Source organism: Cebus imitator, unplaced genomic scaffold (assembly GCF_001604975.1).
Source record: "Cebus imitator isolate Cc_AM_T3 unplaced genomic scaffold, Cebus_imitator-1.0 Scaffold36, whole genome shotgun sequence".
Lineage (NCBI taxonomy): Eukaryota > Metazoa > Chordata > Mammalia > Primates > Cebidae > Cebus > Cebus imitator.
The window spans coordinates 10373725-10392885 of NW_016107351.1; the positions used below are offsets into that span (position 1 = coordinate 10373725).

At 35.4% G+C, this 19161-nt stretch overlaps 1 protein-coding gene and 1 long non-coding RNA gene across 2 annotated transcripts in view; one reads left to right on the plus strand and one right to left on the minus strand.

Annotated features, from left to right (window-relative positions):
* The window catches only part of UBE3A (ubiquitin protein ligase E3A), a 96527-nt gene that overhangs the window by 7156 nt on the left and 70210 nt on the right, over positions 1 to 19161 (plus strand). The gene's annotated exons all lie outside the window — the stretch shown is intronic.
* LOC119470593 overlaps positions 14803 to 19161 on the minus strand; it is a 41387-nt gene continuing 37028 nt past the window's right edge. The window contains exon 2 of the long non-coding RNA XR_005199526.1: positions 14803 to 15156. This is a non-coding gene — a long non-coding RNA (uncharacterized LOC119470593). The remainder of the gene's footprint in view (positions 15157 to 19161) is intronic.

Sequence of the window (19161 nt, forward strand, 5' to 3'; positions counted from 1 at the left end):
TTTTGTATTTTTAGTAGAGTCGGGGTTTCACCATGTTGACCAGGATGGTCTCGATCTCTTGACCTCGTGACCAACCCGCCTCGGCCTCCCACAGTGCTGGGATTACAGGCTTGAGCCACCGCGCCCGGCCGAGTGATGTCTTCTTATAGTACTTCCAACAAATACTTTCCTATCTTTTAACAGATGTGAACCACAATGCTGTTCTTTAGAAAGGAAAGGAGTAAGTGCACAGCAGTGTTTTCTGTATAAAGCTAATGGGTCATAAGGAGAAATATAGGTGATTTCCAGCTTATTAATTGCCTTAGTACATTTTTCCTAAGAATTCTGTTTATTTTGCCTCTGTGTTTATATGCACCAATATTGATAACCTTACAATGTGTTACATATAAGGATATTTAAATTATCTTTGCTAAATATTTTAAGTTCTTGTTTTGGGAATTGAAAAAATCTTTTGCGCACCTATTGTATGTGACATGTATACTAATAAATCGTATTTCAAACAAAGATTAAATTGGTAACATTTTTCTTTCCAAGTTTTCTGAAGTGAGCAGTTATGTTCTGTGTTGGTGATTGAAAATATGCTGTTTAGGCTGGGCGCTTGGCTCATGCCTGTAATCCCAGCACTTTGGGAGGCCGAGGTGCGTGGATCACCTGTGTCGGGAGTTTGAGCCCAGCCTGGCCAATGTGGTGAAACCCTGTCTCTATTAAAAATACAAAAATTAGCGAGGCGTAGTGGCGCATATCTGTAATCCCAGCTGCTTGGGAGACTGAGGCATGAGAATTGCTTGAACCTGGGAGACAGGTTGCAGTGAGCCGAGATCACACCATTTTCCATCCTGGGCAACAGAGTGAGACTCCATCTTCTCAGGAAAAAGAAAAAGAAAATATGCTGTTTAAGATCATCCAAATTCAGTTCCTAAGAAATAAAAAGTTTTCCTAATTAAGCTGCTTCATTCTCATTCAGTTTCTTAACACATTTTGCCATCTCTGTAACATATTGAACATGTTTAAAGAATAGAGAGGGAGCGTAGAAAATGGATAAAATTTGGTAACTTAAGGTGGGAATACATTCTGCGTCACAGAATGGGAATGTTTCTGAAAAGCTGACTATAGTATTAAAGAACATTTAAGTGTAGTGTATTAGCAGAACTGAGCTACTTTTAGTCTTTTATACATATAAAGCAAGATTTCTGTGTTTCAAGTCATGTATATTTCTTTAAATTTAATTACTGCTCAGTGTACTATGTTTCACATATTGTAAAAATGAAAAGATCTTGTGGTCTTAACTCAGTATAGGATAAGTCCTCCTCACCTTACCATTCTTATTCCCTCTTTTAGGCTAAATGAAAGGTGGGGGAGTGAATTTAAAAATAGGTCTCTACTGGAGAATAGGTGGGTCACGTATCTCAACTGATATTAAATAATTTCTTAACTCCTGCGTTGAAGATTATGAGAGAACAGTAAATGTTTGCTCTCAGTTTATTTTCTTGTTTTGTTTTTTCATGTACAGTTTTAGGCATTTGTAACTGCAGGATGAATGAACTACTTTTTAGTTCTTTCAGGCCTACTTTTAGATAACTGCTGTGGGGACAGTCCTCTACGCTTCAGAACTTAAAGTAATTTTAAATAAAGATAGGCAGAACTAGGAGTCAGTTTTACTGCCTATGTCTGCTAAATTTGACGTGGCATTTCTAGGAGAGGAGGGGGTACGGTCAGCGCACACATTGTCCGTATTGCTAGTCAATGCCAGATTTTCAGAAATTGGGGCTAATCTCTCTTAAATGGTCAAGATCTAATTCCCTGAAGTGCTGTTTTAGATAACGTAGTACCTGTCCAAAATTGCCCTGTTACAATAGTATTTATTTTCTCCCCCCCCGCCACCGAGATGGAGTCTCACGCTATTGCACAGGCTGGAGTGCAGCAATGCAATCTCGGCTCGCGGCAACCTCTGCCTCCCGGGTTCAAGTGATTCTGCCTGAGCCTTTCTAGTAGCTGGGACTGCAGGTGTGTACCATCACGCCCAGCTGATTTTTGTATTTTTAGCAGATACAGGGTTCCACCATGTTGTCCAGGCTGGATTCTGTGGATAACCTCCCATGTAGGTACTGAGGAAGGAGCTAAGCAGAATCCTGGCACAATTAGTGCTTGAAGAATATCTCAGTTTATTGTGTTACTACTCAGTTATTTCCCTTTATATAATCCTCTATATATAATCATATTAGTTCAAAGAATGAATGCATAAAGAATATCTTACCACTCAGTTATTTCTATAAATATATATATATATATATATATATATATAGAACTAAGTCCATAATCAGAGGAATGCCTAGAGTAGACATGGTACAGAGCGTGAATTAAGGAATAATCAGCTTATAATCAGAGGAATGTCTGGAGCAGACACAGTGCAGAGGATGATTTAAGGGAAAAACAGTTATACCAGGACAAGAATCCATGGTCCAGGCGGCAGCATTCAGTATTGAAAAGATACCCGCTGTATGGTCAGCTTGGGGCAAGAGCCACTCCTCCTGATAAAGGAGTTGTAGGACTTTGCTCCAGTTCTTGTGGAAGGCTACCCTCAGGCCAGGAATCCTGAGGGCTCAAAACCCCTCTGAATAATGGCACCTTGGTGACTGAACTTTATCAGTTCTTGTTACCCTGCTAGCTCAGAAAGCATCCTCCTATAGAATTCATTGGAAGCTGCCAGCAGGTGGCGGTAGGCCCTCACAGCTCTGTCACTGCTGTGTGACTTAAGCATCCTCCTATAGATCTCGTTAGGAGTTGCATGCCCATAGATAGCCGTACTGCACACTGCACCCTCTTCACTACTCACGGCCCACCTCCATGCCTCGGTGACCTTATAGGGGTGGACCCTTTGCTGCACAGTGTCCACCTCCTAGCCTAGGTGACCTAATGAGGGTGGACCCGTTGTGCTGACCACCCTATCACTATCCTTAAAAATTACCTCACTCAACTACCCTGTACCCTAACCTATACCCAATCAACGCTTCTGGACGTTCGAGCCTTGCCTGTCTCCACTTATAGGTGGCGTGACCCCCTAGCCCAGCTTCGTTTTCCTTGTACTTCTGTGTCCTGTCTCTTTATTTCTCAGATCCTGTGCCTCAGCACAGCATAAGGGATACCCCATGACCCTGTGGGGGTCCTATAGGTTTCGAATTCCTAAACTCAGGTGATTTGCCCTCCTGGGCCTCTGAAAGTACTGGGATTACAGGTGTGAGCCACCACACCAAGCCTATTACATTCCTTTAAAAAAAAAAAAAATTTTTTTTTTTGGTAGAGATAAAGTTTCACTGTATTACTATATCTTGACTCCTGGGTTCAAGCGATCCTCCTGCCTTGGCCTCCCAAAGTGCTGGGATTATAGGCATGAACCACTGTGTCCAGCCTGTATTATATTTTTCTTCTTTCTAAATGAAGTAGGGAGGTTTATATTAGAGCATCTTCCAAGGTAATTATCAGCTTGGATATTGTATGTTAATATGTCTTTTGTTTTAAAAAAAAAGTATATATATTTTAATTATAAAATATTTTAAACATCCAGAAAACAACATAGCAAATGCCCATTTATCCACCATCCATAAATATAAATTATGTTCATTTGAGTTCTATATCATTCAGTTCCTAATGATTGAATTCTCCCTTGGGGGAAAGGAGGTAGTGTTACATATTCACTTTTAACAACCCCAACAGTTCAAGTCCTGTTACCCTTCTCTTTACCCAGAATAACAACCGTCTTGAGATTCTTAAGTATATTGCACGCCCTTGTTTTATACTTTTGCTGTATGTATGTACATGTATCTATAAGCGATACGTGGTGTTGGTTTTTGTATTAAATGTTTGCAGATATGTATAGTACTGTCTTTAATTAGCTTGATTTTTTTTTTAAACTCAGTATCAAGTTTTAGAGATATGTATGTTGATGCATATAGATGTAGTTTATTCAGTTTCACTGCTGTATTGCGCTTCATTATATGCATGTATAAAATGTTTCCCACTATTGATGGATATTTTGAAGTTTTTTTTTTTTTTTTGCTATTATAAATAATGTTGCAGTGATAATTTTTACACGTGTCTATCTGCGAGTGTTTCTCTTGGGAAAAAAAAGAAGTGAAATTGCTGGTTATTAGATACTGACAAATTATTTTCTTAAATGGATACTCCAGCGTATACTTTATCAGCATTATATGGGCATTTCTGTTTTTAGCCTCTTCACCCATACTTGAAATTGTCAGATTTTAAAATATCTGCTAATTTGAGGCATGTGAAATGCTATCTCATTTTAATTTAGAGTTGTTTATTCTGAATGGTGGGTAAAAGGATAGGAATTTTATTGTTTTCTTTATGTTTTAAATGTCTCAGAAATAAATGGGGACAGCCTCGAGGCAGGGAGGAGGGAGGACGGGGAGGGATAACACTGGGAGAAATGCCTGATGAAGGGGACAGTGGGGGATGGAAGGAGACAGCAAACCACCATGGCATGTATGTACCTATGCAACAATCTGCAGGATGCAGGAGGTACAGATATACCCCAGAGCCCAAAGTACAATTAAAAAAGTAATAAATAAATGTTTTTAAAGGAAAGACACATTCTCATACAACATTTATGTTGAAAAGGACCATGAAGATACCTCATCCAGCCTTCTTAGTTTATAGTGCAGCCAAGGAAAGTTACCAGAATAAAATATAAAATCCTACCCATTGTAGTATTCTCTTGTATGAGTCTTAATTTTTGACATAAAAATCACCTCTTTTTCTTCTGATTTGCGCTTTTTATTTTAAGAAATCCTCTTTATGTTGTCTGCTAATAGTCGAGGATTTTTTTGTTACTCTGTGTTATTTGTATTTAGGTCCATCTGAAGGGAGTTAGGATTTTCTTTTTTTAAATATGAAAAGCTAGTTGTTCCAGTGTTAAGTATTGAATTATAAAATTTTTAAAATTTAGGTTAAATATACATAGGTAATTTACCATCTTTATCATTTTCAAGTGTACAGTTTAGCAGTGATAAATACATTTATATTCTTCTGCCTTTGTCCTCTCACTCCCCACTTCTGGCTGCTAGTAACCACCAGTCTACTCTATCTTCTTGAGATCTACATTTTTTGGCCCTTGTTATGAGTGAGAACATGTGATATTTGTCTATCTATGTTTGGCTTATTTCATTTAACATAATGGCTTCCTGTTCCATCCATGTTGCTGCAAATTACAGGATTTTGTTTTTTTAACAGCTAAGTAGTATTCCATTGTGTATATAAACTACATTTTAAAATCTATTCATCTTAATTATTGAATTCTCCCTACTCTTCCCCACCTTGCTTTTTGTTTGTTTGTTTTCAAGAGACAGGGTCTCCCTCTGTCACCCAGGCTGGGGTGCAGTGCTGTGATCATAGGTCACTGTAGTCTTGAACCTCCTGGGCTCAAGCAGTCGTCTTGCCTCAGCCTCCCGAGTAGCTGGGACTGCAGGCAGGCACCTCCAGGCCCTGCTAAGTTTTGTGGGGGTTTTTATTGTTGTTATTGTTGCTGCTTTTTGGTAGAGATGGGTCTTGCTCTGTTGCCCACTGTGGTTTGTTAGTTTTAATAGTTTCTAATTCCTTTGTATTATTGTGAACAAATAACAGTTATTTAAAATAGTCCTTTCTATTTAAAATGTTTCTTTGGTAGGATTCTGTCTACTTTCTCAGCCTTGCCTTCCTGTACATTTCCTTTGATCAGTACCATCTTATCATATAGGCTGCCTTTAGTTTCTTGAGTTATCCATTTTTCTTCTGTCTTTTAGGGCTCAACCTAAATATTACTGAGGGAAGCCTCCTTGAGAGTCTTTCTTTTTAAACTCATCGGTTTGGGGCTTCTTTGTATACTGTTACTGAATTCTGAATCGTATTCATCTAAACTTAAAATAGATAATTTATTTATTTTATAAACCATCCTGTATTTGATGGTTCTGTGAGAACAATAAATGTTTATCATCTGTCAGTCTTTTCATGCACACATTCTTTTTTCATGCCCACGTTCATAAGTGCTGAATAAGTGTTCATATACTGATTGATAAGGATTCGTTCTTTTTTTCCCCAATTAGAAATGTTACTATGGTTGATGATAACTGCTCAAAAGAAAATGTATGGTAGAGATGGGAGAATCACTTGAAGCCATGAATTGGAGACCAGCCTGGGCAACAAAGTGAGACCTCATCCCTATGAAAAATAAAAATAGCCCGGCTTGGGAGGCTGAGGTGGGAGGATTGCTTGAACCCTGGAGTTCCAGGCTGCAATGAGCTATTATCATGCCACTGCATTCCAGCCTTGGTGACATGAGTGAGACCCTATCCCTTAAAAAAAAAAAAAAAAGAAAGAAAATGTATAACTAGGCTACACTGGAGTATTTTGTAAGACATTAATAGAAGACTAAATGTTCTCATATGATTACTGTTTATGTTAAGTACATATGGTTTTTAGAACAGTTTTCTATCATTTATCAAGTGTGGTCTAGTTCACTTAGAATTAGATGGGGTAGATTTTTTGAAAAGCATTTTGAAGTTAAATTAGAAGTTTTTTGTGACTAAATCAGATTTTGTTTTCTGAGTTTAAGTGCTACATTTATTTGATAGGCAGATAAATGTAACAGATTAAACTTGAAAATATGTAGTTATGATTCCTTCAAGGAAAAATGCACCTACCTTTAGTTCTTTTAGTATATTGCATTATAAGTCTTTTGTGTGTGCATATATAGCAGGCATGAATTGGCATAATTGTATGTTTAATTTTAGAAGCTTGAACTCAATTACAGGTATAGTGTAAAAATAACCCAGAGGAAAATTTCAGAATAATAAATCATCAGAACTATATGGTACAGATGCCTCTGTTTTTAGATTGTAGAATTCTTGACCAGAATGAATGCTTTATGATTAAAAGTCACGAAATTAAAGTAATTCTGATGATTTGGTATTTCTAAAGATTTTCATAGATGACAGTTGAGAACTACTCTCAGCTGAGATTCTTCCATTGCTGGTAAGTCATGTAATAAAACACTTAAGTAAATGTATTTTAATGGGGAATAACGTTTTAATATTGGCACATTGTGAGTCTGCCTTCTACAATTAGTAGGTGAATTAGAAATAAGCATACCTTATTTTTATAAAGTGTTCAAAGAACCCAAGAGAGCCATGGTGAGCATTAGAAGGAGATTACAGTACTCTTCCAATTCACAGTGGATGTGTTGAGATACCAGAGTTCTATATGTATGACTGTATAGCCTAGATTTACCAGCATGGGCTCAGTTTTAAATATTAGGTTAGTCCCATAAATCATGAAAAGTTCCTAGAAATTCTAACATTTCTACATTTCCAGAAGACAGCCTCTTGAATTTGTATTTAGTCACCCCATCATCCTTCAAATATTGGTGTGTAGAATCTGTTTTTGAGGATGAGGAAATAAAGAAAAATAAAAAGGTATTTTTAAAGTATAAGAAGAAATGAAAGGTTTCTCTTCCCTTCATAACCAATTCTAAAACTTAACAGTTGTTAAACGTGTTTAAATGTAGGGGAAAAAAATGCCTGGAAGAAAATTACCAATCAAATATAAAATGTAAGATAGTTGTAAAAGTACTGATACACATACAACTTTTTTCCTTCTGCTTGGGAGTGGTGCTCATATCAAACATATTCTCTAACTTTCAAAATTATTAATAGGTTTATTGAGATAATTCACATACTATAAAATTCATACATTTAAAGTTTTTAGTATATTCACAGCTGTGTAGCCATCACCACTGTCTAATTTTAAAACATTTTCATTGTCCCCAAAAGAAATTCTAACCTATTAGCAGCCATTCCTCATTCTTCCCTTCCCTCTGGCAACCACTAATCTGCTTTGCCTCTATGAATTTATTTATTCTGGACATTTCATGTAAATGGGAATCATACAGTATGTGTCCTGTTGCGTGCGGCTTCTTTTACTTAGCGTAGTATTTTCAAGGTATGTTAATGTTGTGACATGAATACCGTTGTAAAAAAAAATTTATATACTAGCTTTTATGTGAACATATATATTCAGTTCTCTGGGGTGTATATCTAGGAATGAAACTGCTGGGTAACTAGGGTAACTCTGTTTAGCATGTTGAGGAATTGCCAAACTCTTTTCCAAAGTGGCTGCACTAATTTTGCAGATTGCACCAGTAGCATATGAGGGTTCTGATTTCTCTACTTCTCTTTAACACACGTATCCTTTTTATTTTAGCCATTCTTTTATGTGTGAAGGATCTTTGTGGCTTTGGTGGCCATTTCCTTGACAACTTAATGGTGATTAACATCATTTCATACTCTGATTGGCCATCTTTGGAGAAATATTTAAGTCTTTTGTCATTTCTAATTTTTTTATTGTTGGCTTGTAAAGAGTTTTTGAAATACATTCTGTGTACAAGTCTTTTATCAGATAGATGATTTTCAAATATTTTCCCCTGTTTCATGGATTGTCTTTCATTTTCCTTTGAAGCATACTGCTTTTAATTTTGGTGAAGTCCATTTTTTTTTTCTTTTGTTGCTTGTTCTTTTGTCAGTGGTAAATAAGAAACCATTGCCTAATCCAAGATAAGATTTATACCTATGTTCTTGTCTGCGTTATAGTCCACTGACGTGTATGTCTGTTGTTTTTTTTTTTTTTTTTTTTTTTTTTCTTTGATTTTTTTTTTTTTTTTTTTTTTTTGGTAACACTTTCTTGATTACTATAGCTTTGTAGTGTCTTCAAATCAGGAAGTGCAAATATTCTAACTTACTCTTTTTCAAGATTGTTTTGGGTCTCTGAGTTTCTCGAATTTCCATAGAATTACAATGTTAGCTTGCAAAAAACACAGCTGGGGTTTTGATAGGATTGTGTTGAATCTGTAGATCTATTTGGGAAGTATTGTTACCTTAATACTGTCTTATTCATGAGCATGGAATGTCTTTCCATTTATTAAGTTGTTCTTTAATTTCTTTCATGTTTTGTAGTTCTCAGTATATAGGTCTTGTATTTCTTTTATTACTTTAAAAAATTTATTTCTAAGAATTTTATTTTTTGGTGGTATTGCAAATTGAATTTTTTAAAATTTCATTTCAGTTTAATTCATTATGCATAGATTTTTGTATACTAAATTTGTATTTCATGTAACTTATTTTTTTCTCTTAACTGTATGTTACAGAAAGCTTTCAAATGGTTGGCTGTATGCACATCCATTTCATTCACTTAGAATATGTTTCTTGAACACCTACTGTATAGTGGACATTTTTTTCTAGATGTTGGTGGAGACAGCAGTGTATAAAATCCAGTCAGTCCTTTGCCTTATGGCACTGGGATACTAAAGAGCTCATAAAGATAGGTAAATATGTGTTACATAGCGCTATGGAGAAAAAATAAGGGAAGTGGGATAGCAGTGTTTGTAGGTGAGAAGGATGATGGGAAATTTTAGGTAGGGTGGCTAGAGAAAACGTCACTGAAATTATGTCAGTGAAATGGTAATTTGAATGAAGACCTGAAGGAAATGAGAGAGCTAGCTATGTGGATATTTGGGAGAAGAACATTTCAGGCAGAGGGTGTAGTGAATAGGGAAACCCTAAAGTGAGAGTGCCTGATGTGTTTGAAGAACTTGAGGTGTGGCCAGTGTAGCTTTAGAAAAGTAAATGATGGGAAATAAAGAAGCAGAGAGATAATAGAGGGTACAGATACTTTGATCGTATTAAGTATTTGATTTTTACTATTAAGTGAGATGGGAAGCTATGGAGGTCTTTAAGCAGAGTAGTGAAAAAGTATATGTTTAGCAAGATCACTCTGGCTGCTGTGTTGAGCATAGACTGAAAAGGAGGAGACAGGCGGAATCAGCAGACCAGTTGTAGACTACTACTGTAGACTAGTAGTACAGATTAAGAGATGACTGAAATGGACAGAGAGGTCATAATGAGGGTGGTGAGAAGTGGTTGAATTCTTGATATATGTTGAAGTAGAGTCAATAGGATTTGGTGGTAGACGAGATGGAAGTGGGAAATAAAGGGAGGAGTAAAAAATGATGCCCAAGTTTTTTGACCAGAGCAACTGAGAGAATGGAGTTGGATAATTCTCTTAAATTACTGTATTAAGTCTATGCATCATTTCACATGTCCACTTGACTACGGGTAATTTTACCATATAAGCTTGGGAGGGGAAGAAGAGGAACAACAGAAAAGAGATAGGAAGAAAAAACATATTTTAAGATATAATAAATTGAGCCTTAATGAACAATTGTCCTTAAGAAAACTGAGATAGAATACTATAAATCTGATGTGTTCTCTCAATCTTTAGAACTGAACTAGGAGTTAACTCTGAGAGTTCATGATATATTATGAAACTCTTTGCCTATTGTGGAAATTAGGTTGTTTTCAATTTTTGCTTTTGCAGATGATGATACTTGTTATTTTTTCCGTAAGGTAGATTTCTACAAATAAGATTTCAGGGCATTAGACTGTGTCAATCTAAAAATTTGATAGATTCTGCCAATTACCTTTTAAAAAATAATTTTAGCAAGTTTCATTTCTTAAATCAATATTAGGGACTGCTCATTTACCTTGTTTTATATATATATAAAATCTGTTTAAATTTTTATAAATAGCCTGTGCAATTGCCTGGTTGTTTTGGTCCATTTCTATTGTATTCTTTGTTTTTTAAATTTGTAAGCATTCTTTATGTATTATTTCTTTATTATAATTTGCAAATATTATCTCATTATTTACCTTTAATTTTATAGTATCTAGTCACATGAAAATTTAAAGTTTTTATGTAAGCAAATCTATCCATCTTTTATGGCTTCTGGGTTTCAGCATGCCAACAAAGATGATATAAATATGATCTCATATATATATTACAAAAAGTTTTTAGAGGGGAGGGACGGTGGGGGGTGGGAAGCTGGGGAGAGATAGCAAGGGGAGAAATGCCAGATGTAGGTGATGGGAAGGAAGGCAGCAAATCACACTGCCATGTGTGTTCCTATGCAACAATTTTGCATGTACTTCACATGTACCCCCAAACCTAAAATGCAATAAAATAAATAAATGGGAGAAAAAAAAAGTTTTTAGAGATAGGATCTTGCTTTGTCACCCAGTATGGAGCAGTTGTAGCTCCCTACAACCTCAAACTCCTGGGCTCAAGTGATCATCCTGCCTCAGCTTCCCAAGTAGCTAAGATTACAGGCATGTGCCACCACAGCTAGTTGGGTTTTTGTTTGTTTGTTTGTTTTTGTAGAGAAGGTGTCTGTGTTGCCCAGACTGGTCTCAAACTTCTGGCCTCAAGCTATCCTCCCACATCAGCCTCCCAGAGTGCTGGGATTACAGGCATGAATACCTGACCAGTCTTTTATATTTTCTTCTGATACTTTTATGATTTTACTTTATAGACTTTATAAAGTTAGAGGTGAACAATCAGCATATTTTTCTATATGGTATGATATAGTTTAGATCTGGATTGCTTTTGTCATATGGTGTGGGAATTGTATCTATCTTTTATTATCTTGAACTTGGGTAGTGATTGTCTTGACCACTTAAGGCATCCTTTCTCCACTTAAAATGCCAGCTTTTCCTATATTAAGTTTAAACAAACTTTGATTAAAAAATCAAGTTTATTGAGATATAATTGATATACAATGAAACGCACCCATTTTAACTGTACTGTTTTATTGATTTTGACAAATATATACACTATCACTGCTACTACAATCAAGCTTTAGAACAATTGAATTACCTCCAAAAAGTTCCTTCTTGTTTGTAGTCATTTCTCTCTCTTTGCCCCGGGCAACCACTAATCTGTTTATTAGTTTTCCCTACCCTAGAATTGCTCAGGTAACATATACTCTTCCATGTCTGGTTTATTTCACTTAGCATGTTTTTGAGATTCATCCAATTTGTGTTTGTCATGGTTTTGTTTTTTAAATACAGTGTGGGTATACCACAGTTTGTTTATTCATTTTCTGGTGAACATTTATATTGTTTTCAGTTTTAGGCTGTTGTGAATAAAGGTACTGTTTTGTATGCATGTCTTTGTGTGAACATGTTTTCATTTTTCTAGGGTAAGTACCTTAAATTGGAATTATTGGGTCACTTGGTAAGTTTATGTTTAAATGTATAAGGGGAACTGCCAAATTATTTTCCAGATGATTATACGACTTTACATTCTGATCAGCAGTGTATGAGAGCTCCAGTTCTCCAAATACCAGCATTTGATGTTCTCAGTCTTTAATTGCAGACATTCTGAGAGGTGTGTAGTGGTATTCCATTGCAGTGATTTTTTTTCAATTGTGTAAAAATACACATAACATCAAATTTACCATTTTAACCATTTTTAAGTGTACAGTTCAGTGACATAAAGTACATTCACATTATTCATTATTGTGCAGCCATCACCGCTATCCGTCTCTGAAACTTTTTTATCCTCTGTCTGAAACTCTACCCATTAAACAGTAACTCTTCATTGCCTATTCTCCCCAACTGCTACTTTCTATATGAATTTGACTCTTCCAGGTACTTCATATAAGTGGAATCATACGATTTTTGTCCTTTTGTGTCTGGCACATTTCATTTAATAATAATAATGTCCTATGTTAGGCCATTCTTGCGTTGCCTTAAATGAATATCTGAGACTGGGTAATTTAAAAAGAAAAGTTTATTTGGCTCCTGGGGCTGCAGGCTGTACAAACATGGCACCACCGTCTGCTCAGCTTCTGGGGCGCTCTCGTGGTGAGTTTACTCATGGTGGAAGGCAGAGGGGGAGCAGGCATGTCATATGGCGAGAGCAGGAACAAGAGAGAGGGTGGGAAAGTGGCACATCTTTTTAAACAACCAGATCTCATGAGAACTCACTCTCTATCCCAAGGACAGCACCAGGCTATGAGGGATTGCTCCCATGACCCAGTTACCTCCCACCAGGCCCCACCCCCAACATTGGAGATTATATTTTAACATGAGATTTGGGCAAGACAAAAATTCAAACCATATCAGTCTTCCAAGTTCATTCATGTTGTGGCATGTATCCAAATTTGATTCTTTAAGGTTGAATAATATTTCACTGTGTACATATATCACTTTTTAAAATTTATTTGTCGGTGACATTTGGGCTGTTTGAACCTTTTAACTATGTGAATGATGCTGCTATGAACATTGGTGTATAAATATCTGTTTGAGTCCTTGCTTTTAATTCTTTTGGTTATGTACTTAGGAATGGAGTTGCTGAGTCATGCCATACTGTTTTCCACAGTGACTGCACCATTTTACATTCTCACTGGCAGTAAATAGGGTTCCAATTTCTCCACATCTTTGCTAACACTTGGTAGTTTGTTTTTTTATTTAAAATAATTGCTTTTCTAATGGGTGTGAAAAGTCATTATGGTTTTAATTACATTTTCTTCATGACTACCATTGAGAAGTTTTCTTTTGTGTGTTCAGTATTTTGCACATTCTTTTCAGAATGTATGTTCTTTGTCAGATAAATTTATTTCTTCTGCATCTTTACTGATTTTTCTGTCCACTTATTAATTACCAAGAGAGGAATGTTGAAATCTTCAACTATAATTTTGAGTTTATCTTCCTTCTGTTCTATTTTTGTTTCATATGCTTTGAAGCAAAATCTGTGAAGTTGTCTCGTCTCATTAGGTGTGTTCACATTTAGGACTGTTAGGCATTCTTGGTTAATTGATGCCTTTATCATTATGAAATGTCTCTGTTTATCTCTGGTAATGTTGCTTATCTAAAGTCTATTTTGGTATTAGTGTATCCACTCCTTATGATTAATTTTTGTATATTATATCTTTTTGCTGTCTTTTTATTTTCAACTTATTGATCATTTAATGTCTTTCTTTTAGTTGCATCTTGTTTTCAGACTGATTTTTACGATCTTTGGTTTTTAATTTGATTGTCTAAGTCTTATTTACATTTATTGCAGTTGGCAATAGAGTTGTGTTTAAGAAACTATTTGTTTTCTATTTGTCTAATCTTTTCCTCATTTTCTGCTTTCTTTTTGGTTAATGAACATTTGTTTGGAATATTGCATTGTCTCCATTTTTTTAGCTTGTCCCTCTGTTTTTCTTCCCAGTGGTAGTTCTAGGAATTATAATATGCACCTTTAACTTACCTCAGTCTACCTTTAAAAATATTATTTCTCTTAATGTATAAGAACTTTAGAATAGTATACATCCATTTACTGTTTTTGGTGTTGTAATCTTATATTTATTTTATTTCTATATGTGTTATAGATTTCACAGTAGAGTTTGAAACTATTTCAAAGGCCAGTTGTCTTACAAAGAAACTTAACAATAACACTCCTTTATATTTACCCTCATATTTACCATTTTCATTTCTTTTCCTTTGTGGAGATCCAAGTTTCTTGTTGGTGTTATTTTCCTTCTACTTGAAAAAATTTCTTAAACATTTCTGAAGTGTGGGTCTACTGGCTGCAAAATCTTTCAGCTTTTATTTGTATGGAAATGTCTTTATTTCACTCAACATTTTATTGTAAAATTTTTCAAATCACACAGGCTTTAAAATAATTGTAGAATGTAATTTCACAATTAAGATTTTGTTATATTTGTTTCTGTCTTCTATCTTGTCTATTTATCCATCTTCTCTTCTAGTGTCATCTTTTATGCTTTTCAAAGTAAGTTGCAGATGTTAGTGTACCACGCCCTTAACTTCAGCATATATATATACTAAAACTTAGTAGTTTAGTATTTTTAACTAGAATTTACTGTGCTATTCCAGTTATTTATTGCTGTGAAATAAATTGCCCCAAACTTAGTGACTTAAATATTAGCAATGATTTATTTTGCTCATGAATCTCTTGTTTGGTCAGGGATTGGCAAGGAGAGCTTGTCTTTGGCAATACATTATAACAACTGTTTATGTAGCATTTACATTGTATTTGGTACTATTAAGTAGGCTAGAGATGGTTTAACATATTTGAAGATGCATGTAGGTTATAGGCGAATACTGTGCCATTTTATGTAAGGGACTCGAAGCATCCTTGGATTTTGGTATCCATGGGAGTCCTGGAACCAGTCCTCTGTAGATAGTTGTGGTATTACTGTAGTCTTTGGATTGAAAGAGTCACAGATTTCACTCAAGATTCAAGCAGAAGGGCCATAGACTCCACCACCTGATGGAAAAAAATGACAATGTTACATTGTTAAGAAGAGCATGTGGAATGGTTTCTGTTGTGACGTCTTTGTAAAATACAGTTGACCACATATACCATTTCATGATCTGTGACAAATGTATACACCTTTGCCAGAAATTCCTATCAGGGTATAGAACTTACACCTTTTCCTATTTATTCCTCCCCTCTGCACCACCTCCAGAACCTATCATTGTTCAGATTGTTTTCATCTTACTTTAGCTTTCTTAGAACTTCGTGTAAGTAGAGTAGTACAATACTTACATGTAGTAAAAAGCTTTCTTTTTACTCAGCATAATGTTTTTGAGATTCATCCATATTGTTGCATGTTTCAGTGGTTTGTGACTTCATCTATTAAGGGACACCTGGGCTGTTTTCAGTTCCTTGCTATTATAAATAAAGGTACAATGACCATTTGTGTGAAAATAGTCTCTATATGGACATATATGTTTCTTTTCTCTTGGTTAAATTTTTTCTTTTTAAAAAACAAATTTTAGCATTTGTTTTGATTAGAAGTCTGGCTATACAGTCATGTGCCACATAATGACATTTCATTCAACAAGAGATCACAGATTACAGTAGTCACTTAAGATTATACCACTGTATTTTCACTGTACCTTTTCTAGGTTTAGACATATACTTCACTGTGTTACAGTTATCTACAGAATTCAGTACAATAACATTCTGTACAGGTTTATAACCTAGGAGCACCTGGGCTATACCATATACCCTAGGTCTGTAGTAAGCTGTACTGTCTAGATTTGTGTAAGTACATTCTATGATGTTTGCACAATGACAGAATCACCTAATGATGCCGCCTAATGATAACATTTCTCAGAATGTATTCCTGTTGCTAATGCTAAGAATGCATAACACTACTTATCTTTTCTTCCTTATGCTAAGTCTTTTTTCCCTGGCTACTTTTAAGATTTTTTCCTTGTCACTTTTCATTTTTCATGATTACCATGCTGAGGGTTCTTCAGGTTTGTTGTTTTTTGGGGTTTTTTTGCCCTTTTGAATTTGTATATTTATGTTATGGTTTTCCTTAACTTTGGAAGATTGTTGTCATTATTTCTTCTATATATATATTTTTAATCACCTCTACTCTTACACCATTTCCTCTTTTTCTGGGACTCCAGTTACACATATGTTAGACCATTTGGTGTTTTCCACAGGTCATTAACATCATATTTGTTATTTTTCGGTCGTTTTATTTCTGTGTGCTTCAGGTGGTTTTGTCTTCTGTTATACTGTTTTTCCTCCTGCCATGTTAAATAATTTCAGCTTTTTTGCTTTGTATTTCTAGAAGTTCCATTTGATTAATTTTCATCTTTATTCATGTATTTTTTGAATTCTTGAGCACATTTGTAATAGCTATTTGAAAATTTTACTTATTGATTCCATGAATTTTTTTACTTCTGAAATTGTTTGTTGATTTTTCTCTTGCTTGTGGGTTGTGTTTTCCCTTTTTTTTTTTTAACATATTTAATGATTTTTAAAAATTGGTTGTTGGACGTTGTAATATTTTGTTGTTGAGTGACTAGCTTTTGTTTCCTTTTATAGTGTTTTGTTTTGAAGCCAGCTAAATAATTTGCGGGTAAGTTTTATTCCTTCAGGGCTTCAGTGGAGTTTGTCTAGAGAAGGCTTTGCTTTAATGGTAGTAGCTCCTACTTAAGGCATGATCCTTCCGAGTCTTTATTAATGCTCCCAGTGTCACCGTGTTCTCTTCACTCAGGTTACAGGGAATTTAGCAGTCTTCCAGATCTTTATAAGTTTTGGGAATACTGCAGCTCATTGCTTCTCTTTCCCTACCTTCATGGAGTCACTTACCTTACTTATGTACAGTTAGTACATAGCATTAGACTCCCATTGCCATTAGACTCCCAAATAGATTTCTGAAGGCTTTTCTCTGCCCCGTCAGACAAGCACCCCTCTTGTCTGGCATTTGTCTTATAAATTTTACCCACTTCACTGACTGCAGGTTGGAAATTACCTCCAGACAGACATCCAAGCAGTGGATGGCTTACCTCCTTTGTTTTTGTCCTTTCATGGATTATAGTCTTGTGCTGCCTATTATCCAGGGTCTGAAAATTGTTTGAGAAGAAGCAACTGTCAGATTTTTGGAAATTTCTCTGGACTTAACTTTCTGTCGTGCTTACCTGTTTAATGCTAATACCATATCAAGTTTTTATTTTTATTTTTTTAAGGAGAATCTTTTAAATATACATACAGAAGAGTGCACTTCTAAGTGTATAGCTTGTTGCACTTTCACACACTGAGTACATATGTTTAGGTAGCATTTAGATCAAGAAACAACATCAGTAGCTTTTCTGTAGCCCCTAGTGCTGTGTTACTACCCCTTCCATGTGTAAACCACTGTCCTGACTTCTCATAGCATAGATTAGATTTGCCTGTTTTCATCTTTTATCTCACTAGAATCAAGCACATTCAGTTGTGTCTGATTTCCTTTAATGTATTTGTGAGATTTATCCAGATTGTTGGTTGTAATAATTGATTGTTTATGATAGTCATTTTATAGTATTCCATTTTAAGAATATACTACAGTTTAATCTGTCGATGGACATTTAGTCATTTTTGGTTTGGAACTGTTAAGAATATTGCTGCTGCTCTCAACACTTCAGTGATTGTCGTCTTGTGAATATATGTGCTTATTTCTGTTTGATGTATACTTAGGAGTGAAATTTTTAAGTCATAGGGTATGTATATATTTTAGTGTATACTGTCAGTTTTCGAAGGTGTTGTGATTTTGATTACAGCTAGTGCTCGACTTACGACCACGATTGGGTCCGACAGACCGGCACGATTTGGTCATAAGTTAAGTAGGCTATATGCATGCGGAGATGGTAGTGCTGCCGGAAGCTGGTCCGCACTGTCGTACACCCAGCTGGGCAACGTTTGCACTGCCAGACGCGGAGCAGTCGTGGCTAGCGATTGTGGTCGTAAAGTGGAATGGTCATAAGTTGCATAGGTCGTAAGTCGATCAATACCTGTATACCATTTAAGTTAATATATTATGTTTTAATATCTGGTAGAGAAAGGGACATTATTAGAAATTTTTTTTAGTTATATATTTAGTCTTTGAAATAAAATTTTCTTAAATTGGCATTTACTTATATTTGTGTTAATTTAGGAAGAAGTGATATCTTTGTTCATCTATGAGTCACATTTGGAACTAGCTCAAGATCTTTTGTCAGCCCATGGGTCTTGATTCTCTCTCTTTTTTTTTTTTTTGTAGAGGGGTATGGTGTCAAGAAAAGGTAGTCACATTATGAAAATTAAAATGTGGAAGAGATGATCCCTACTATCAATCAGCTTACAACTAGAGGCACTGACAAATGTATACAGATAGCTGTAATGTAAGATATAACATAAGTATAAGGTAGAAATTAATAAATATTTTATGGTATTAAGAATATATTAATAAGACCTGAAGGAGATGGTGGTTATATACAAGAGGTTAGATAACCCTGTGAGATACAGTCTTTAGAATGAGGCCAGTTTTTAACATGGCATGATAGGTAGATGGGGGATAGACGTTAGTAATGAACAGAGGACCATTTCTGAGTGAAGTCTCCTCAGAAGCAAATGCATTGAAGTCGGAAACATAGTTATCCATTATATAATAGCCAGTAGTCTAGTGATGAGACTAGATCTTGTACCTGATGATAATGTCATACAGTGGGCAGCAGTGCTTGGTTGGCTGGGGTCAAGGCCATGAGGCAAGGGCCTCAAGGAAAATGTGAAGGAGTTAGGAATTTATTCCACTGACATGAGAAAGCGTTAAAGCTTTCGAATATAGAATAATATGTCCAACTTTGAGTTTTCAGGAAGATAATTCTAGCAGCAAACTCAAGGATAAAGACAAAAGGAAACCAGATGAAATAATGAGGCACTGTAGTGGGACAGTGTTGGTAAGTTTGGGGAAAAAAGAAGTAAGAGATATTTCTTTTTTTTTTTTTTTTTTTT